Consider the following 20,238-nt stretch of genomic DNA (forward strand, 5'->3'; position numbering starts at 1 on the left):
TTCAGACAACTGGGAATGCCAGAACCCCTTTTACCATACTTTCTTTTGGCCCCCTCAGGCCTCTTACTGCAAAATGGAGCACAGGTGGCATACCAAGAAACAGAAAGCACCAATATCAACTCAGAAGTGAGTACCTTGAGGGTCAAAGCCTGGAATGCTCCAGGAGCACTGGGAGGTTCTCAAGCATGGGGCATTCCTGCAATGGACAGGGAGGACATGCATTGAAGTGGATCAACCTCCCTTCTGGCCTTGGGGAAGAGGTTCAAATGGAACTCAGGAACAGAGTGAACTGTGTGAAGACTTCAAAGTACACTTGTCCACAGGAAATCCAAGAACTACAGTGAGAAGTGCAGAGGTCACAGTGTTTAGGCCTGGTAACTGTACCCCTGTCTTACACACAACCTGATGGTGTAGGGAAGAGACATCCAAGGCTGGAAGACAACATGTGGAAAGCACAACATTATACAACCCTTGCCACAGAATAAAATCAGTCTCTGGGGAAAAGTATAGCTCCAACTGCCACCAAAAAAAGAAAAAAAGAAAGAAGAAAAGGAAGGAAGGAAGGAAGAAAGAAAGAAGTTAAACAGGACTTTATCTAAGTTCAAGAAACAATAACACTAGAGGGAAGATATAACTGTAAAGTAAAAACCATAATCTTCTATTGCCTTGTTTTTATTTATTTATTTATTTATTCATTCATTTTTGATGTATATGCATGGCAATCTGCATATAAGCCTACATGCCAGAAGAGGGCACCAGAACCTAGGAGGACCCTCTATGTGGCTCCCTTGGAATTGAACTCAAGCATCCATAGAAAGAGCATCAGATAGGTACCTTCCATCTGAGCCATCTCCAAAAGCTGTAATCTTCACTGGCCAATTAATGCTAATATCAGCACAAATGAAACATAATCAGTAATCACTTGAGGTTATTGATAAAAAGGTAAATTCTAATAAGATGGAGAGTAGATATCTGCCTGCTTCTTCTTGTGTCATTTAAGGCATATAAATAATAAAAGTTGTATGTCTTTTATCCAAAATCTAAAATTTTTAGATTCTAAATAATTCTAAATAATTAAGGTGGGATAAGAACTCATGGGTTGGGATTAACAATTTCTACCACATACTGTTTTGTTTTTGTGTAACATAAGTAGGAGTCTCCTCGGACATAAGTCTGGAAAGGTAAAATGGATAATTTTGAGGGGGGTGGGACAGGGTGTATTTGACATAGGATTTGTCGGTGTGGAGAAATCCCTGTCAAGGAAGAAACTCAGTTCGTCTTTTGCTGCCTCTCTGAGACTGAGATTAAAGGCTGTATGTCTACTCCCAATTTCTTGTTCTTTCTTCAGCCCATGGAAGTTTTTGTGTCTGCTTGTTTATTTGTTTCTAATTTCTTGTTTGGTCATTTGATTGACCTCACCAAGATGTATGTTGCCATGTGGATGGTATCTATCTTTCCATCTTGGCTAATAACTTCCCGAAGATGGAAGCAGCCCTGTGACCTAATTTGGCAGGTCATATTTTTTTCTCTGTTTAGTAATCTCTAGAGAACCAGAACCTAATTAAACTCAGTTTGAATGTGCAGAATTGTGAGGAAGCACCCAAAAGCAACCAGAAGTCTCATAAGATCCCAAGATACATGAATCAATCATTTGTATTTGTACAAAAATTGATGAAGGAAGACCAGAGCCTCAGATAGTATGCAAAAACATACAATAAACAATAAACAATGTTTATTCTGCAGAAACCAACAGCATGCAGGAGTCAACCATTCTCTAAAATGGGGACCCCAAAAAAGGTATGCATGCCTTCTTATAAGGAACCAAGGGAACTTTCTAGAAGCATTAGGTAATCTGCAATTTCATTGATGGGTGCTAGAGTCTAATAGGTGCTTCCTGTTCTGTATTCCTGTGTCATGAACATTCAACCATGTGATGAAATAGGGATGCCCAACCCAGATGGTTTTTTCTGTGATATGGTATTTCCCAATCTTTGTGATTGTTCCCAAGCTGTTCTTGGGGATTTTATGATCTGTTCTGGATTTTATGGTCTGTTCTTTGAGCTCCTGTTTTATGACTTAGTATCTGGAACGTATGGTCAATGCCTGTAGCTTGTGTCTTATAACTTTTTAAAAATCATACCTGATCCTTAAATGGAGGCAAATGAGGTCCTTAAATGTAGATGAATGGGGTTTATATCGTCCTTTCAAATTTTAAATCTTATTGATATTTTTCATTAAAATGCATAATAAGAGACAAACATAATTATTGTCCTTGAGTCCTTCTACATACTAGGCAGACTTAGCTAGTTTTGGTTTATTTGAGATGGAGTTTCACTGTGTAGCCTTGAAAGACAGAGGCAGAAAGAACTATAGACAGACAATAAAGAGTGATTAAATAAATAGATAAATATAAATATTTATAGTTATTCTGGAAATCCTTCTGTAGGTAAGACAGAGTTAGAACCCAGAGATTCGATCCCACATTGGATAAGTGCAATACTGTATTGATTTCGGTAGTCTGATTGGTTGTTTTTTGTTTGTTTGTTTGTTTGTTTGTTTGTTTTTGCAGGAATTGTGGCCTAGTACATACTGAAAAAATAAATAAGTAAATCTCTTTCAAACACAAACATGCAGTGGGTAGTAAATAGGTAATAGAAACATACATGTAAGAGAGGGGACATAACAGTTTCAGCAGCCCTCAATGCATGTCTCCTTCATCTGTCTATGGAGGAGAAGTTAAGGAAAGTTACAGCATGGAAACCACAGAAGCTTCCAGAATCAAGGACCAGAACTATTTACTACATCAGTAGCTATTTGACTGAAGCTTTAGATTCAAATGTTAGGGATTCTGACCCCTTCCTTGCATGCGAAAAGTAATGAAAGTAGCCATGGATCAAGGGCACAAGAAATTTGCAATTTGAATATTTGTTGTTGTTGTTTTTGTTGTTGTAGTTGTTAGTCACAGGTTTTTTAAATTGTTTTTGTTGTTATTGTTGTTGTTGTTAGTGGTGGTAGTTTGTTTATTTTTAAGTATCTCAAGGATATAAGCATTATTTTATCTGTATACCTTAGAGATAATCAAGTATCTTTAAGTTAAAATGGGAAAACTAGCACACACATGTATTGTAGTTCCCATAGTTCTTATTTAACGTAACTAAGGAGTTCCTGAGACATAACTCTATAATACTAAAATGGCTGACAGAATCTTAACAAATAGCCCTTCTGGCTTTGTCCACTATGTTTCTATGTTTCAAGGGTTTAAATCCCTCCATACACAGGGCAAGCAATTGGCACCTGACCTCCAACTATAAATTTAATTTTAGCTGATCTGACTCCTTCATCTGGCTTCTGATAGAGTTACTTGCTGGCAATGAACCAGGCAGGCAGGCATTTCCCTCACCAAACACACAGACACACAAAACAATAATAAAATCAGGTCTACAGGCATGTTGGCCATCATTGTTTTCCAGGACTGTATATGCCCCAAGAATTGTAGATCAGGGCCAGAAGTCTCACCACCCACGGGGAAGGCAAGAAAGAGCTGACAGCCATCCACAACTTTAATTTCAGCAGAACTGACCCCTTCATCAGCATATGAATGCACCAGACATGCAAGGGTTCATAGACAGAAAGACAGACCAGAAGACAGGCAGGCTGGTCAGAAGGCAGACAGTTAGACAGGCAATCAATGCCCTCTTCTTCACAACATACAGAAAATAAAGAATAAAATCATGTTGTCAGGCTTGTTGTGTAGCAATGGTAGCCCTCCTATTTTTGGGGGGTTGGGGGTACAAACTCATAAAGTCACAATGGAAATCATTTTTGTGGTTCCTCAGATGATTGGGAATAGTTCTACCTCAAGTCCCAGCCAAACCACACTTGGGCATATACCCAAACGATGCTACACTTCCCACGAGGATACTTGCTAAACCATGTTCATAGCAGCTTTATTTATAATCACCAGAATCTGGAAACAACACAGATGTCCTTGAACTGAAGAATGGTTATGATGCAGAAAATGTGGTAGTTTTACATAAAGGGAATACTATTCAGCCATTAAAAACAAGGACATCACAAATTTTGCAGGCAAATGGATGAAACTAGAAAATAATTAGAGTTAGGTAACACAGAACCAAATGGACATGTGTGGCATATACCTACTTAAAAGTGGATATTAGCCATAAAGTACAAGACAACGATGCTATAATCAACAGACCTAAAGAAACCAAAAAACATGGAGGACAAAAGAAAGGATGGATAAATCTTTCTTAGATGGGAAAACAAAATAGATATTTGAGGTTGATGGAAGAAGGGAACTGGCTGGAAAAAGGAATGGGGAGGTGAGCAGGCCAGGGAAGATCTTATGTAGGGAGAAGAGGGGATAGAGAAGAAAGATCAGTGGGAGTGGGGAGGCAATCTCGAGGATGTTCCAGAGACCTGGGATCAGGGGAGGCCCAGAGGGTCTATGGGCGAATCTAGCTGAGACTCCTAACAGAGAGAGAAGTGGATCCTGGATCCTTAGTGTCCACTTCCTCTAGCCAGGCAGCATTCCCATTGCAAGGATAAGGATAACAACCCACCTACAAAGCCTTTGGCCAAAAATGTGTCCTGCCTATCAGATGTCCAAGTGTGTAAAAACACCCAACACAACAACAATAACAACAGCAGCAGCAGTAGCAAACACACTACTATGGATTGAATAATAGGTATGCCCACATGCACTGATAGTGGGAGACTTCAATACCCACCAAGGGACCTCTCAGAAATGGACAGGTCATCCAACAAAAACTAAAGAGAGAAATATCAGAGCTAAGAGACATTATAAACCAAAGGGACCAAACAGATATTTACAGAACTTTTACCCACACAAAAGAATATAACTTCTACTCTGTACCTTAGAAGATTCTCCAAAATTCACTTCATATTTGGAGACAAAGCAGGTCTCAACAGATGCAGGATAACTGAAATGATTCCCTGTACCCCATCAGACTACCAGGGATTAACTTTTACCCAAACACAAAAGAGTATAACTTCTACTTTGTACCTTAGAGCATTCTCCAAAATTGACTTCATATTTGGATACAAAGTAGGGCTCAACAGATGTAGGATAACTGAAATGATTCCCTGTACCCCATCAGACTATCAGGGATTAAAGATGAATATTAGCAACAATAGAAACAACAGCACATTGACAAACTCATGGAAGTTGAATGATTATCCACTGAATAAAATAATGGATCAAGAGAGGAAAAAAGGAAGAAATTAAAGACTTTCTCCAATTCAATGAAAATAAGTACATAATATACCAAACTTATTGGACACAATGAAAGCATAGTTGAGAATATAGTTTATTATATACTTCATTCTTATTGTAAGTTGGAAAGATCTCATCCTAACAACCTGACAGCACACTTGAAAACTCTAGAACCAAAAGGAGTAATCATACCAAAAAGCAATGCACAGCAACATGTAATCATACTGAGGACTGAAATAAATAAAATAGAAACAAAGAGAACATCAAAAAGAATCAATTAAACAAAGAGTAGATTCCTTGAGAATATTAACAATACAGATTGACCTTTATCAAAGCTAATGAAATGATGGAGAGAGAACATCAAAATTAACGAAATTTGAAAGAAAAACATGGACTTAGGTGAAACCAAGTAAATGCAGAGAATCATGAGGGTATACTTTAAAAAACAAAACAAAAACAAAAAACCCTTTACACAATTTTCAAATCTAAAAGAAATGGACAGTTTTCTCTATTGTCCTCACTTATGAAAGAGAAATTAAGATCAAATAGACAATTTAACAGACCTATAAACCACAAGTGAAATAGAAGCAGCTAATAAAAGACTACCAACCAAAAAACCTCAGGGCAAAATGTTTTTCTCATATAATACTACCAGACTTTCAAAGAAGAATTAAGAAAGGAGTTGGATATAAGATTAAATTTAAAAAATTAGTAGGCTTTCTATAAACAAATTACAAAGAGACTGAGAAGAAAATAGTGAAACAAGATCTTTCACGATAGCCTCAAATAATATAAAATACCTTAGGGTAACTCTAACAAAGCAAGTGAAAGACTTGTTTGATTAAAAATTTGAAGTCTTTGAAGAAATTGAAGAAAATTTCAGAAGATGCAAAGATCTCCCATGCTCATTTATCAGTAGGATTAATGTAGTAAAAATGGTCATTTGATCAAAAGCAATCAACAGATTCAATGCAAATCCACACCAATATTTTAACACAATTTTTTATATATCATGAAAGAATAATTTTGTCATCCTATGGAAAACAAAAAATCAGAATAGTTAAAAGCAAGCCTGCATGATAAAGACACCATTCCTGATTTCCAGTTACAGAGGTATAGTAATAAACTCTCAAGTTATTTGATAAAATATATTATTTTATCAATGGAATTAAATGAAGCCACAAACAAAAATATGGATACCTGATTTTTGGTAAATAACCCAGAAATATAGAAGGAAAATAAAACAGTATCTTCAATTAATGGTGCGGGTCAAACAGGATGGCCATATGTAGAAGAATGTAAATCGGTTCATATTTGTCACCTGCACAAAATTCATCTCTAAATGAATCAAAGATTTCATCAGAAAACCATATATACTGAACATGAAAAACATGAAAGTAAGAATAGCCTTGAACTCATTGGCACAGGAACAACGATTGTTGACAGAATCTCTTTAGCACAGGCATGTAGATCAACAATTAATAAATGGGATCATGAAACTGACTCATTTCTGCACAGCAAAGCACAAGCTTACAGAATGAGACCATTTTTTTTTTCACCAACTCCACATCTGATAGAGGACTAATATTCAAAATATGGCTTAGGCTCTAAAATCAACGATTGACAAATGGGACCTCATGAAACTGAAAAGCTTCTGTAAGGCAAAGGACACTGCCAATACAATAAAACTGCAACCTACAGATTGGGAAAAGTTCTTTACTAAACATTTATCTGATAGAAGGCTAATACCCAAAAGATACAAAGAGCTTAAGAAGTTAGGCTCATCCACCCAAGCTCAAGATCACTCAACCTTGATTATGACTTCCTGGTGCTACATTTGGATTCTGCTTTCTCCTTCCTCACTATGTAGCCCTCATGAGCCTGTCCACCAAACCTGGACTGTGGTCTCTGCTGGAACCAGAGACAAGGTCGCCTGGCTGAAGGCCTTCAAACATGTGGTGGCCAGACCTCACTTTCAATTTGTGCCAACTAGCAGCAGGCCTTGAGTCATGGGACATCCCCACTCATGACAGAAGTACAAGTGGAAGCAAGCTGCCTGTATGGGAAGGAGAGGGTCCTGAGCTGAGAGGAGGGTGACAGGATGTGCTTTCCCTCCACTGAGATATCACCTTCATGAGAATACTATTTACATTTACCCTTGGGATGGAAGAAGCCAAGCAGAAGTTCACAGGTGGAGAGGCCCAGAACAATTATATTGTGACACCTGGGGATGCAAGTCTACAGGAGATTCCTACTGGAACCCCTCCTCCTCCTGGGACTTGATCATGGTAAAAAGAAATTATATGACTGGGGACCCTATCAGGGGCACAAGGGGTACTGGGATACCCCTTGAGCAAATGCCACCTGTAACCCCATAGCAATCTAATTCAACCAAAAAGGTAAAGAAGCCATGGGATGGTTAAAGGGAAAGACCTGGGGACTTAGGTGTACAAACTGAGATATGATGTTGGCCAAGGGGAGAGAAGGCTAGCCAAGTGGAAGAGAGAAAGAGAACAGAGTCACAGCTGGTTTAAATCTTGGTTTAACTCCTCCCCTTGGTTAACAACCCTCATACCTACCCCTAATCGTTCTCCTGCTATTGTTGACATTTAGACTCTACATATTGAACAAGCTTATAGCCTTCATAAAAGAGAAAAGAAAATTTATTTTGACTTCCAGATAGAGATTTTCTAGTTTCCAGAGCTCATTGCTGTGGAGGCAATCTGTGGGTTAGAGAGCTCCTCTTGAAAGAAGCTGCTCACCTCAGAGCAACTTGAAAGTATTAGGTGACATCAACAGAGTGGGGACAGAGCTCCTCCAGCACTCTCCAGAAGTCCTTTGCTAGGGAACCAAATCTTTTCTGCATACCACAGGGAACATTATAAGCAGGCATGGCTGAAATACCCTAGACTCTAATGCACAGTGTCTATCCATTAGGTTTACAGCACAAGCACTTCATTGACTAATCCCCCACTCTTTTCCTCTGTTGGTTACCAAATATGCATGTGGTACACACATAGTCGGGCAGGCAAAACACCCACACATATAAAATTAAATAAAAATATAAAAACAGGGGGGAAAATACACAACCTTCAACACATTCAGGTGCTCAAAGCTTCTTTTGCTTTCCTGCCTCTGGGATGCAGAGTATGGATAGAGAAGTTGTGGGTTAATGATAGATAACATTTTTCTTAATAGTGTCCAGGATGATCTCATCTTACATTAACTTTATCTTACAAGGTAAACATGTGGATGCAGTACATTATGCTTGCACTTGTACATACATACATTTCAGAATGTATTCAGAATGTATTCGGAAGTTTGTGTGTGTCTTTCGAAGTATGTATTTGTGTAGGTATGTAAGTGTGTATGTATGTATGTATGTATGTATGTATGTATGTATGTATGTATGTATATGGATGCACCTAACCCTACCCTAGGAACACAATCTTCTAGTGAACAGAAAGGGGAGTAACTGAAGGAAAGACTGTAACACCTGCTGAAGCAGGAAGAACTGACGAACCAGTAGTAAAAGACCTTGGATATAAAGGTGCAGCATCACTTCTCTCTGTCCAAGATGAGGTCACAGGCTAGTTTTGGAGGAGCAGGTGGAGCCGTGTGAGTCCCCTGACATTGTTGGGATTATGGTCAACTTCATGGGTCTCAGCCATATCCAGAGAAAGAAAACTTCAAACAATCATCTGTGTCATCAAAAGAAACTTCTGTTCAGAAAACAATATTTTATCTTTAGTCCTCATGGGGATCATATCCCCATCTTCCTTTTTGAGGTATCTAGTGTATTTTGAATATCTTGTCCTCTTTGTCTCCTCACACATATTCCAATAAAAAACCCAAACCTAGCAATGGAAGTGTCAATTGCAGATGACAGTGAGTCCTGCCTTCGTCCTTTTTTCCCTCAGGAACATTATATTCAGAGGAAAGCTTCCATTCTTGGGAATTTTGTTTTGTTTTGTTTTTGATATTTTTGAGACAGGGTTTCTCTGTGTAGCCCTGGCTGTCCTGGAACTCACTCTGTAGACCAGGCTGGCCTCGAACTCAGAAATCCTCCTGCCTCTGCCTTGCAAGTGCTGGGATTAAAGGCGTGCTCCACGACCGCCCGGATAACTCTTGGGAACTTTTGCATGCTTACATGCTGATTACAGGCTCTCTGCAGTATGCTTTGGCTTCCTGTGAGAAGGTTGCTCTGATTTTAAGAAGATTTAGAAATTGAACTTTTGAAGTCCTGCAGGATTCTGAACTCTAGGAATAATCAAAGCCTTCACTGCAGTGCTGCGTTGTGTCCCCTAGAGGGCAGGCATACAGTTTCCCAAATTGCTCACTTTGATCTTGTACCTTATCCAGGCCATGCATATGTATCACCTGAACTGTGACTGAGACATTGCTATGCTGATTTTTTTTTTTATTTCCAAAATAATGTTTCTGGACCATTGGAGAAATTTTATGTTTTTCATAACATCTCAACTTATAACAGTTTTTAAAAACTGAGAAAAAAATCAAAATAGTTTCTGAACATTTTTCCCTTACAGATGGAGGGACTAACCTAAGGTGATGCTGGAGAGTTTATAGAGCTGGATGAGGCTCAACAGCTGGCACGGTAGGCCCCTAACAGGGCTGTGCTCCAGCTGCCTTCCTCCTGGAGGTTTGAAAATCTCCAGTATGATCTAGAACAGGACAAGAGCCTTCTAAAGGTGGACTTGCTGCAGCAGAAGCACTATGTGCCAGGCGAGTGAGCCACAATTGAACCCCACCTCTAGGAACTAGGGTGCCACGGTGGACCAGTGAAGGTCTGTAAACATGATATTTTACAGACAGAGGCGAAAGAAAAAATGTCTCCTGGGAATAATGGACCTCCCCATATATTTAGAAGCAGATAAATCTCACTTGGCAATATCTTAAACTCTCCTATTTGCTTATAGCTAAAACATGGCCTAACCATGCAAATATAGATATGTTAAAATCCATCATATAACAAATAATTCTACTTTGCTTTGCTCCAACCATTTATGATATTATGGTAAAAAAGGCATTCCAGAAATTCCAGTCTCAGGTTCTAGTCAACTACCTTTCAGGGCAGATGGTTTTCCAAACAATAGCCCAGACTAAGGATATTTACATGTGAATAATCTTATGAGGTCCCTGCCAGAAAAAATGAGTATTTGGGGTAGGTAAAATTTACATTTGAGTTGGTCCCTAGCTACCTCCCCCCACAAGTTAATCTAGTTCTACCTGTTGACTCTTGATTTGGCTTGCAGACAGGCTATCTCAGGCCCACCTGATTAGCAAGGGAAGGTTTATGAAGAATTGGCCTTTTGTGTTACAGGCCTCACACAGGGAGCCCTTAAGGAAAACAACTTTTCTTAGCTTAACCTGGTGTGATTCAGGGATTCAGATACAATTTATATTTACTAACTCAGAGAGACTAATTGAGTCACAGAGAGTCACACACACACACTCACACACACACACACAGAGAGAGAGACAGAGAGAGAGAGAGAGAGAGAGAGAGAGAGAGAGAGAGAGAGAGAGAGAGAGGGAGAGAGAGAGAGAGGGAGAGAGAGAATGTCAGTGAGGCAGACAGAGAGACAGTAGATACTTTTTGATTTACAGAGAGGCAATAGATTCTCTCTACCTAAGAGAGAGACACTCAGAGGAGAAATGAGTTAGTTAATTCATCAAGCTGCAGCCAGTTAGCTTTACCAGGCTAGAGGCTAGAAGCTGCTACCAGAGCTAACCATTAGAGCTGATCGTCCAGGGCCCATGATGGCCCCAAGCATGGCACAGAGAAGAATACAACCAGCAGACTAGGCAAAAGGACTCTTAAAGACAGCACAAGCAAGACATCGAGACCAAGATGAAGAAGCAGTTTAGCCACATGGACCCTAGACTTGGGGTAAACACCCTGTATTGCCCGAGAAAGCCTAACTAGCCTTTTACAAATGTATATGATGGTTAATTCGAGATGTTGACTGGATTGGACTTTGAGAGATACCCAAGAAATACACTCAGATTTTAAACCACCTCTGTGGTCACGTCAGTTTGTCATGTTTCTGTTGGACCTGTGTCTTCCTGGACCAAGAAACCCTGGTTCCACTGCGGCAGACCCCCACACGGTCGGTAACACTAGGGTATTCATGGGATGGGTTTCTTTCCTTAACTTTGATTACTAATGGTGTGTGGGTCCTGGATTTGTCTAGCTCATGAATCAGGGGGACTGTTTGTAGATCTGATTGCCTTTCCTTCTTTGAGAGCACTGTTTGAGGGAACTGAGGAGGCTGGGGGAAGTAGGAGACACCTTGAAGGAATGACATTCTTCACTCCAGGAACAAGTCCAACTCAGAAAAAGACACATTTTTGTACCTGTAAAATCACAGTAAGGCAAATATCAACCTACTTGTTTACCATCCAGCCACAAAAATCCCAGCATCCCTGGAGCAAAGAATTCCTGAAAAGGGAGATTGAGATACTGTGGAATCTTGATTACTACCAGATTACTGGGAATCCTGGCATTCACCAGCAAGTCATCATGGTGAGGGGCAAAACGTGGACAAACATTCATTGGTGAGAGAGAACTCCTCTGTCAGTTTGCTGTGACAGGCTTTAGCAAACTGAATCTTTAGCCCTCCATATGTGGTAGGAAATCTGAGAAGGAAGACTGTCTTAACATCATGCTGCTATTCAGGCAACACCCAAAAGCATAAGATTCTCTCTCCAGTGCTGAGACTGACTCCATGCCATGCAGAAGCATTGCTGAAGATAATTCACTACAGCAAGAGAATGTTGCTCAACTTAATTTTCTTCTGGGTTTTTATTTTTATGGATTAGGTTTTATTGCTGTTATATGTTCATTTCGTTATAATCTTTTTGGAATTTTTGTTTTTTGTTTTTGTTTAAGGTTTTGTAATTTTGTAATTTTTTTACATTTGCCATTATTTTAGTAGTTTGTCAAAGATATACTTTGTTTATAGTGACTGCAATTTTAAGTCCCTATTGATTAAAAGGATGTATTTTTATGAATAAAAATGTGATTCCCAACCTTTCACCCTGAAGGTACTTCTTTAGTCAGGTCAGGTTTCACACAGTTAGAACACCTGAACTCACAGTCAGAGATGGATCTCAGCAAGTTGACAGTGGCTTTTGCTACACAGCACAGTGAGTTCCAACCCTCAGGAATACATGGAGCAATGGTGTCTTGGGTGTTGTTGGTATGGAATACTCCATGGATACACACTACATTATCAAAAGCTTTCCATACTGGATCCCTGAGGTCATATATTTAACAACTTTATCATTCTGCGTGCCTCTTAGGAAGTGAGAATATTACTTAAATATATATAAATTAAATCAGGAAACTCCTAGCCATCTGTCCCTGATTTTCTTGAAATATAGCATCAGTGATGACCACACCATTGACATAATGACCTCAATCAACTATTAGGGCATGGATTTTTTAGGTGTTTTTATTTATACTTATGGCTCTTTTGCAGGCTGAATGCTGTGCACCATATGCATGCAAGCTATATTTGAGTGTATACATATAGCAGCAGTTAATTTTAAAACAAAGGAGGACATGAGTTTGAAAGACCGCAAATTGGGGTATATGGGATAGTTTGGAGGCAATTGAAGGGAGAAATGGACCACTTGTATGATAATCTGAAAATTTACGAAAGAAAGGAAGGAAGAAAGAAAGAAAAAGAAAGAAGCAAGGAAAGAAAGAGGAACACAAGTTTTCCCAAAATCAACTGTCTTCCTCTTCTTCAGTATTGATAAAGTTTTCATTATAGACTTCTTTCATGTCCTTCCTTTTATTTACTCTTGTGTGTGTATGTGTGTGTGTGTGTGTGTTTTACATGCAGCACTTTCAGTGTGTTTACAATTGGTATTTTAGGAAGGCTACTGTCTTATTCCTTTGTATTTTTTTACTTCACTTGGAATGATATACTCTCTATTGTGGTTTTACTGCATTGTAGAGTGTTCTATGTATAGAATTATAACACATACAAGTGTGTATTCTTTATTTCTTTTTCATTTTTTATTATTTTATTTATTTACATTTCAAAAGTTACCCTCTTCCTGGTCCCCCATCCTCGAGTTTTTCACCCCATCCTCCCCCATTTCTGAGAGGGTACACCTCCACCTATCCACCCATCCTCACCTCACCCTCCCAGCATCCTTCTTCCCTGGGGAATCAAGTTTCCACAAGATAAAGCCCATCCTCTCCCATTGAGGTCATACAAGGCAGTCCTCTGCTGCACATGTGCCCAGAGCCACAGACCAGCCCATGTACTCTCCTTGATTTTTGGCTTAATCTGGGAGTTCAGAGGCTTCCTGGTTGGTTGTCACTGTTGTTCTTCCTATGGGTTTGCTATTCTCCTCAGCTCTTTCAGTCTTTGCTCTAAATCTTCCATAAGGTTCCCTGAACTCAGCCCTATAGTTAGCTATAAGTATCTTCATCTGTCTCAGGCAGCTGATCTTAGAACCTCTCAGAGGAGAGCGATGCCAGGCTCTTGTCTGCAAGCACAATATGGCATCAGTAACAGTGTCAGGGTTTGGTGCTAGCGCATGGGATGAATCCCAAGTTGGGCCAGTCACTGGATTGGATTTCTTTTAGTCTCTGTTCCATTTCTGTCCTTTAATTTCCTTTAAACAGGAATAATTCTGGGTCAAAAATTATGAAGATAGGGGATTGGCCCCTTGTCCAACTGGATGCCATGTCTATCTACTGGAGGTGCTCTCTTCAGGTTCCATCTCCCCATTGTTGTACATTTCAGCTAATGCCATTCCCTGGTAGTGTCTCAGGCGCCAAGTACTCTCTAGAGGTTCCCTCTGCCCCCTAACCCCCACTGCTGCATATTTTGATTCATTCTTCTAACCCTATGGGCTGCTCTCCTGTCTCCACCCTCCACACCTGATCCTGCCCCTTTATCCGACCCCTTTCCTTCCCAGGTTCCTCTCTCCCTCTGCATCTCATGATTATTTTGTTCCCCCTTCTAAGTGGGTTTGACTATCCATACTTGGTCTTTCCTTAAGTTCTTAAGCTTCCTGTGGTCTGAGAGTTGTATTATGGGTATTCTAAACTTTTGGGCTAATATATTCTTATCAGTAAGTACATACCATCCAAGTCCTTTTGGGTCTGTGTTACTTCACTCAGGATGATATTTTCTAGTTCCATACATTTGCCTGCAAAATTCATGATGTCTTTTTCTTTTATATCTCTTTCATCTTATTTGACTGTCTTATTACTTTTTGATTACAAGCTCTATAATGACTAGAAAGTTTTTCATGTGTTTGGTGTATGTATGGGTAATGTAAAGCAAAGTTTGATTAAAATATCTATAAAGAAGCCACTCAATTGAAATTCCAAGAGCAGCATTTCTTGAAATACAGATATGTTTGCAAAGTTACACTATATACTCACAATTGTATTCTGCTTATCATATGGGCCATTGAAAGGAAAGTAGGCATGTATCAATATAAAGTCAAACTCTGACCACTCAGAAGGAGCTATGGGATCCATTTGCATTAAAATACATTCTTATCAGGGCTTATAGACTGAATAAAATTGTGTGGATTGTGTGGGTATTTTCTTGGGTATCTGGACCAATTTCTCATACTAGTAAAGCAAATAAACAAAAAAAATAGTAAACAGAATGAGAAAAAGGTACTTACTTTTGGTGAGGAATAGTATTTAGGTTGCTCCATAATTGTGCTTTGAAAAATCACATTTTTCCAAAATAAATGCATAAGTGTAAAAAACACATGTTCTGTATTTAGTGTAACATAAAACATCCCAGACACTGCATATGCTATACTGATGTTTGTGAAAGAAAATTTAACATAGATACCTACAACTTGTATCAGTCTTGGGTATCAAACTTATCCAACTGATCTAAGAATACTGTGTGTGTGTGTGAGTGTTTGTGTAGCTTTTGCTACCCTAGCTATTCTCTGGGAATGGACTGCACTACTAGCCCACACCCAGAGAATATTGGATCAGTGAACCAAAAACACTGACACACACAGTTGTTCAATTTTAATTTGCCTTATTGACGCAATTTCTGGGTGCTACTTATCTCCCACCTGGAGAAGTATACCCTTCTCATTACTCATAGCTCGGCACCTCTCCACATGCCCTCAACTTTAGTGGCTCACTTACCTTTCATCCCAGATCTACATTCCCAAGTTTTCTTAGAAGTTAGGAGAATCCTGTGGAGTCCTGGCTGGTGAGATGCAAACTCACAGAGTGTGCCATAGAAACTGCCCTGGTCTCTAATATCTTCCCTTCTTTTCAGTGAGGAAGCTCGAGACTGGTACCTGGATAAATGACAACATATACCATGAAGAAGAAGGCAGAGAAACTCTCCAGTACAATCCCTAATTGAAGTGGATCTGCTTGAGAGCAATGCAAATAGGAGGCAATAGAATAACTCCATGTCTGTAAAAAATGACGACCTTGTGTCCTGAGTACTAGTTATATACTCAACACATGAGAATGAATTTCATAGGACTGCGTGTATTCCTTTTCATTTTCCAATCTCTATACAAATGGTTCAAAGTAGAAATAGTTCATTTACATTCAAAGCACAATTGGTTTAGGATTACTAAAAACTCATTCAATAGTTATAACAAAATTGTTATCTGATGAATGATTCTAAGAAAAATGTTTTATGGGAGAGCAAACTTGAAATAGTTGTCTTCTACTTTTAAAAGTAGATTTATTTCTACTGAATATTTTTCATGTTTTTCTCAATATTTCTATGAGACCAAATTGTCCCTGAAAAACTATTGATTAACAAAGGTTAAATAACTAATACACATCACAGTGTACTCTTCTGTAGGTCAGAGTTTCTTGAAAGTTGGCTACAGTGGTACAACAAAATGGATATTGATTCTACCTGAATGCTTACAGGAAAACATGCAACCAGCTGGCTCACCATTTCATGTTATTGGTGGGCCCTGCAGTTCATGTGGCAAACTCTAGTTCCCAATGTGATGCTAAAAAAGTTTTGGCCTTTTATCCCTATATTCCACAAACTTTGATGCAGGAAGTTACTCTGCACACTATTAAAAGAGAAAGGTAAACAGAAATCTAAGCACAAACCCTTTATCTACAATCGTGTACCACCTCAAGATATCCTATTGCAATTGTGCATGCAACAAAGCTTGTGGAAGGAAAGAGCTGATATGTCATTTGACTTAGGACCACTCCATGATATTTAATCCATACACTGTACTGTTTAGAGTCCCAAGGACCTGAAGACCATGAGGATAGATAGTCCAGGGTCCTTGGGTAAAACAAAATACTACTGGACTAAAAACCAATGTATATTGTGATAACATGATTCCTAATGGTATTCTGTACTTATAGATGACTACATTGTTCAGATATCATCAGATAAGCTTCCTGTTGAAACAGATGGTTAAAAATATAAAGACCCACAACCACATATTGTGCAGAGGGATAAGCCTTGGAACATTCAACCTAAAATAGGAGGTCTCCACAAAATCCCTTCTGTCAGAGGTCAGGTAAGCCTATGGATGTGGAGGAAGGAAGTATGTGAGAGCCAGAGGTGATGAAGGGCACCAAGAAAATAAGGACTTCTAAAGCAACATGAACACAACTCTTATGAACTCATAGAGACTGCCGCTGTAGTCACTAGACCTGCATGGGTACTACAGGTCTAGTGACTACAGGTACTCTGTGCTCATATTATGTTATGTTATGTTATGATATATTATTATATTATGTTATATTATGTTATATTTTATCAGTATTTTCATAATATTCCTCGGGGTTCTAATGTATGGGTCTCTGTTTATTGAACCATCTTGAGCTCTTTTCCTTCTGTTGGTTTGTCCTGTCCAACTTTGATATGATAGGTTTTTTATTCATGTTTTATTTTGTTTTATTTTTTAAAATGTATAAATTAGAGAATGAATAAATAAATTAGCAAATGAGTAAAAATTAGCTACTTGTGTGAAGGTTACCAACTGAACTATCATTTAAATACGCTAGGACAGGAAAATCAATTTTTTCCATTGGAGTTACTCTGGGTATATAAAGGACTCCATGACAAACCACATGTTTAGCAGTATCAGACCAACATATGATATATTACAAGTCATTTTTATTTATGTACAGCTCGGTAAGTTTGTGATTTACCTTTTTTTTTCTTTTGGGGTAGAATGTTATTTTGTTTTCTAGGTTTGGATGTTTGTTTTATAGGCTTCTGTATGGGTTTTGGTAAAGGAATTTATCATAGGGTGGGAAGGGAGAGGGAAGAATCTTGAAGGACTTGATAAATGACAAGAATATGTTGAAACATAATTAAACTGTACAGTGTCAAAATAATAAAACATGTTTTTTAATGTGAGGTACAAGATCACAATGTGCAGGAAGTAACAGTCTCTGGAGAACTTGTTCTAAATGGGATGCCTTTTAATATGATATACTTCCTGATTGCTCCCTCACATAACATTTCTTTAAGTGCTTCTTGGACATTGGAGATTATGAGTGAGAATTTTTTGTTTATGTCTCTATCTCATTTATGAATTGGGTTATTTGGGTTATTGGTGTCTTAAGTTTTTGATATCTGTGTGTGTGTATGTGTGTGTGTATACATATATATAGGATATTAACCCACTATCAAGTGTAGGATTAGGGAAGATCTTTTCCTAATCTGTAGACTTTCATTTTGTCCTATTGAAAGTGTCTTTTGATGACTGTGGGGCAAACTGGTAAGCAGGGACCACCAGAGTAGAGGATCACTTGGGACACACCTGGCCAGGACTCCACCTGCACCTAGGAACTCCACAAGTGCCTCAGCCAGACAGCTGGGGACCTACCCTGCTGGGGTAACCTGCATCTAGGGGGTTAGAGGAAGTCCCTACATCAGAGGGGTGACACTGCCATCTTTGCACCTGTGACTGTGTAGTAAGCAGGGATCACCAGAGTAGAAGATCACTTGGGACACACCCAGCCAGGACAATACCTGCCCCCAGGAACTCAGCAGCTCTACAGCAATCTGTGCCAGTGAAAAGCAGGTTACCCAGGGTTGCTGAGATAGGCTTGCAGGCAAACAGGTGGGGCAAGCACCAGCCAGAGACTGCTGGACCAACTAACATCAGAGATAACCAAAGGGCAAAAGGCAAATGTAGGAACATTGCTAACAGAAATCAAGGCAATATGGCACCATCCAAACCCAATTCTCCCCAACAGCAAGTCCTGGATACCCCAACACACCAGAAAGCAAGATTTGGATTTAAAATCACAGGTCATGATGCTGATGGAGGGCTTCATGGAGGGCTTCAAGAAGAAAATAAATAATGCCCTTAGAGAAATACAGAAGAACACATGTAAACAGGAAGAATCCCTTGAAGAACTAAGGGAAAACACAACAAAACAGGTGAAGGAATTGAACAAAGCCATCCACAATCTAAAGATGGACATAGAAACAATAATGAAATCACAAAGGGAAAAAACTCGGGACATAGAAAACTAAGGAAAGAAGTCAGGAGTCATGAATCCAAGCATCAAGAACAAAATACAAAAGATAGAAGGGAGAATCTCAGATGCAGAAGATAGCATAGAAAGCATTGATACAACAGTCAAAGGAAATAAATACTGCAAAAAGCTCCTGACCCAAAACTTCCAGGAAATCCAGGACAAAATGAGAAGACCAAACCTAAGGTATAGAATACAGTGAAGATTTCCATCTTAAAGGGTCAGTAAATGTTTTCAACACAATTATAGAAGAAAACTTCCCTAACCTAAAGAAAAACATGCCCATGAACATATAAGAAGTCTACAGAACTCCAAATAGATTTGAGCAGAAAAGAAATTACTCCTGTCACATAGTAATTAAAACACCAAATGTATTAATAAAGTAATAATATTAAAAGAAGTAAAGGAAAAAGTCAAGTATAATATAGAGGTAGGCTTAATAAAATTACACTGGACTTCTCACCAGAGACTATGAAAGCCAAAAGAGCCTGGGCAGATGTCGTACATTTCCTAAGGGAACACAAATGCAAACCGAAACTGCTTAATCTAGTAAATCTCTGAATTACCATAGATGGAGAAGCCAAGGTATTTCATGACAAAAACAAATTTACACAGTATATTTCCACAAATTCAGCCCTTCAAAGGATAATGAATGGAAAACACCAATAAAAGGAGGGATACTACACACGAGAAAAAGAAATTAAACTTCTTTGAACAAACCCAAAAGAAGATAACCACACAAACATAAAAATTACATCAAAAATAGCAGGAAGCAACAATCACTATTATTTAACATCTCTTAACATCAGTGGACTCAATTCCCCAATAAAAGACATAGACTAACAGACTGGATTCCTAAACAAGACCCAACATTTTGCTGCATATAGGAAATGCATCTCAGTGTCAAAGACAAACACAACCTCAGAGTAAAAGGCTGGAAAACAGTTTTCCAAGCAAATCGTCACAGGAAACAAGCTGGGGTAGCCATTCTAATATCCAATAAAATAGACTTTTGACCAAAAGTCATCAAAAAAGACACAGAAGGACACTTTATACTCATCAAAGGGAACATGTACCAGGAAGAACTCTCAATTCTGAACATCTATGCTCCAAATACAAGGGCACCCTCATTTGTAAAGGAAACTTTACTAAGAGTTTAAAGCCCACATCATACCCCACACGATAATTGTGGGTGACTTCAACACCCCATTCTCCTCAAAGGACCGATCAGGGAAACTCAAACTGAACAGAGACACAGCGAAACTAACAGAAGTTTTGGACCAAACTGATTTAATAGATATCTATAGAACATTTCATCCTAAATCAAAGAATATACCTTCTCAGCACCTCATGGTACCTTCTCCAAAACTGACCATATAATTGGTCACAAAACAAAACTCAACAGATATAAGAGGATCAAAATAATTCCATGCCTCCTATCAGATCACTATGGTCTAAGGGT

At 38.8% G+C, this 20,238-nt stretch overlaps 1 protein-coding gene across 11 annotated transcripts in view; it reads left to right on the forward strand.

Annotated features, from left to right (window-relative positions):
- Nucleotides 1-20,238, forward strand: part of LOC127683533 (rho GTPase-activating protein 20-like) — a 429,795-nt gene that overhangs the window by 62,057 nt on the left and 347,500 nt on the right. The window lies entirely within an intron of this gene.

This window comes from Apodemus sylvaticus, chromosome 4 (genome assembly GCF_947179515.1).
Source record: "Apodemus sylvaticus chromosome 4, mApoSyl1.1, whole genome shotgun sequence".
Taxonomy (NCBI): Eukaryota; Metazoa; Chordata; class Mammalia; order Rodentia; family Muridae; genus Apodemus; species Apodemus sylvaticus.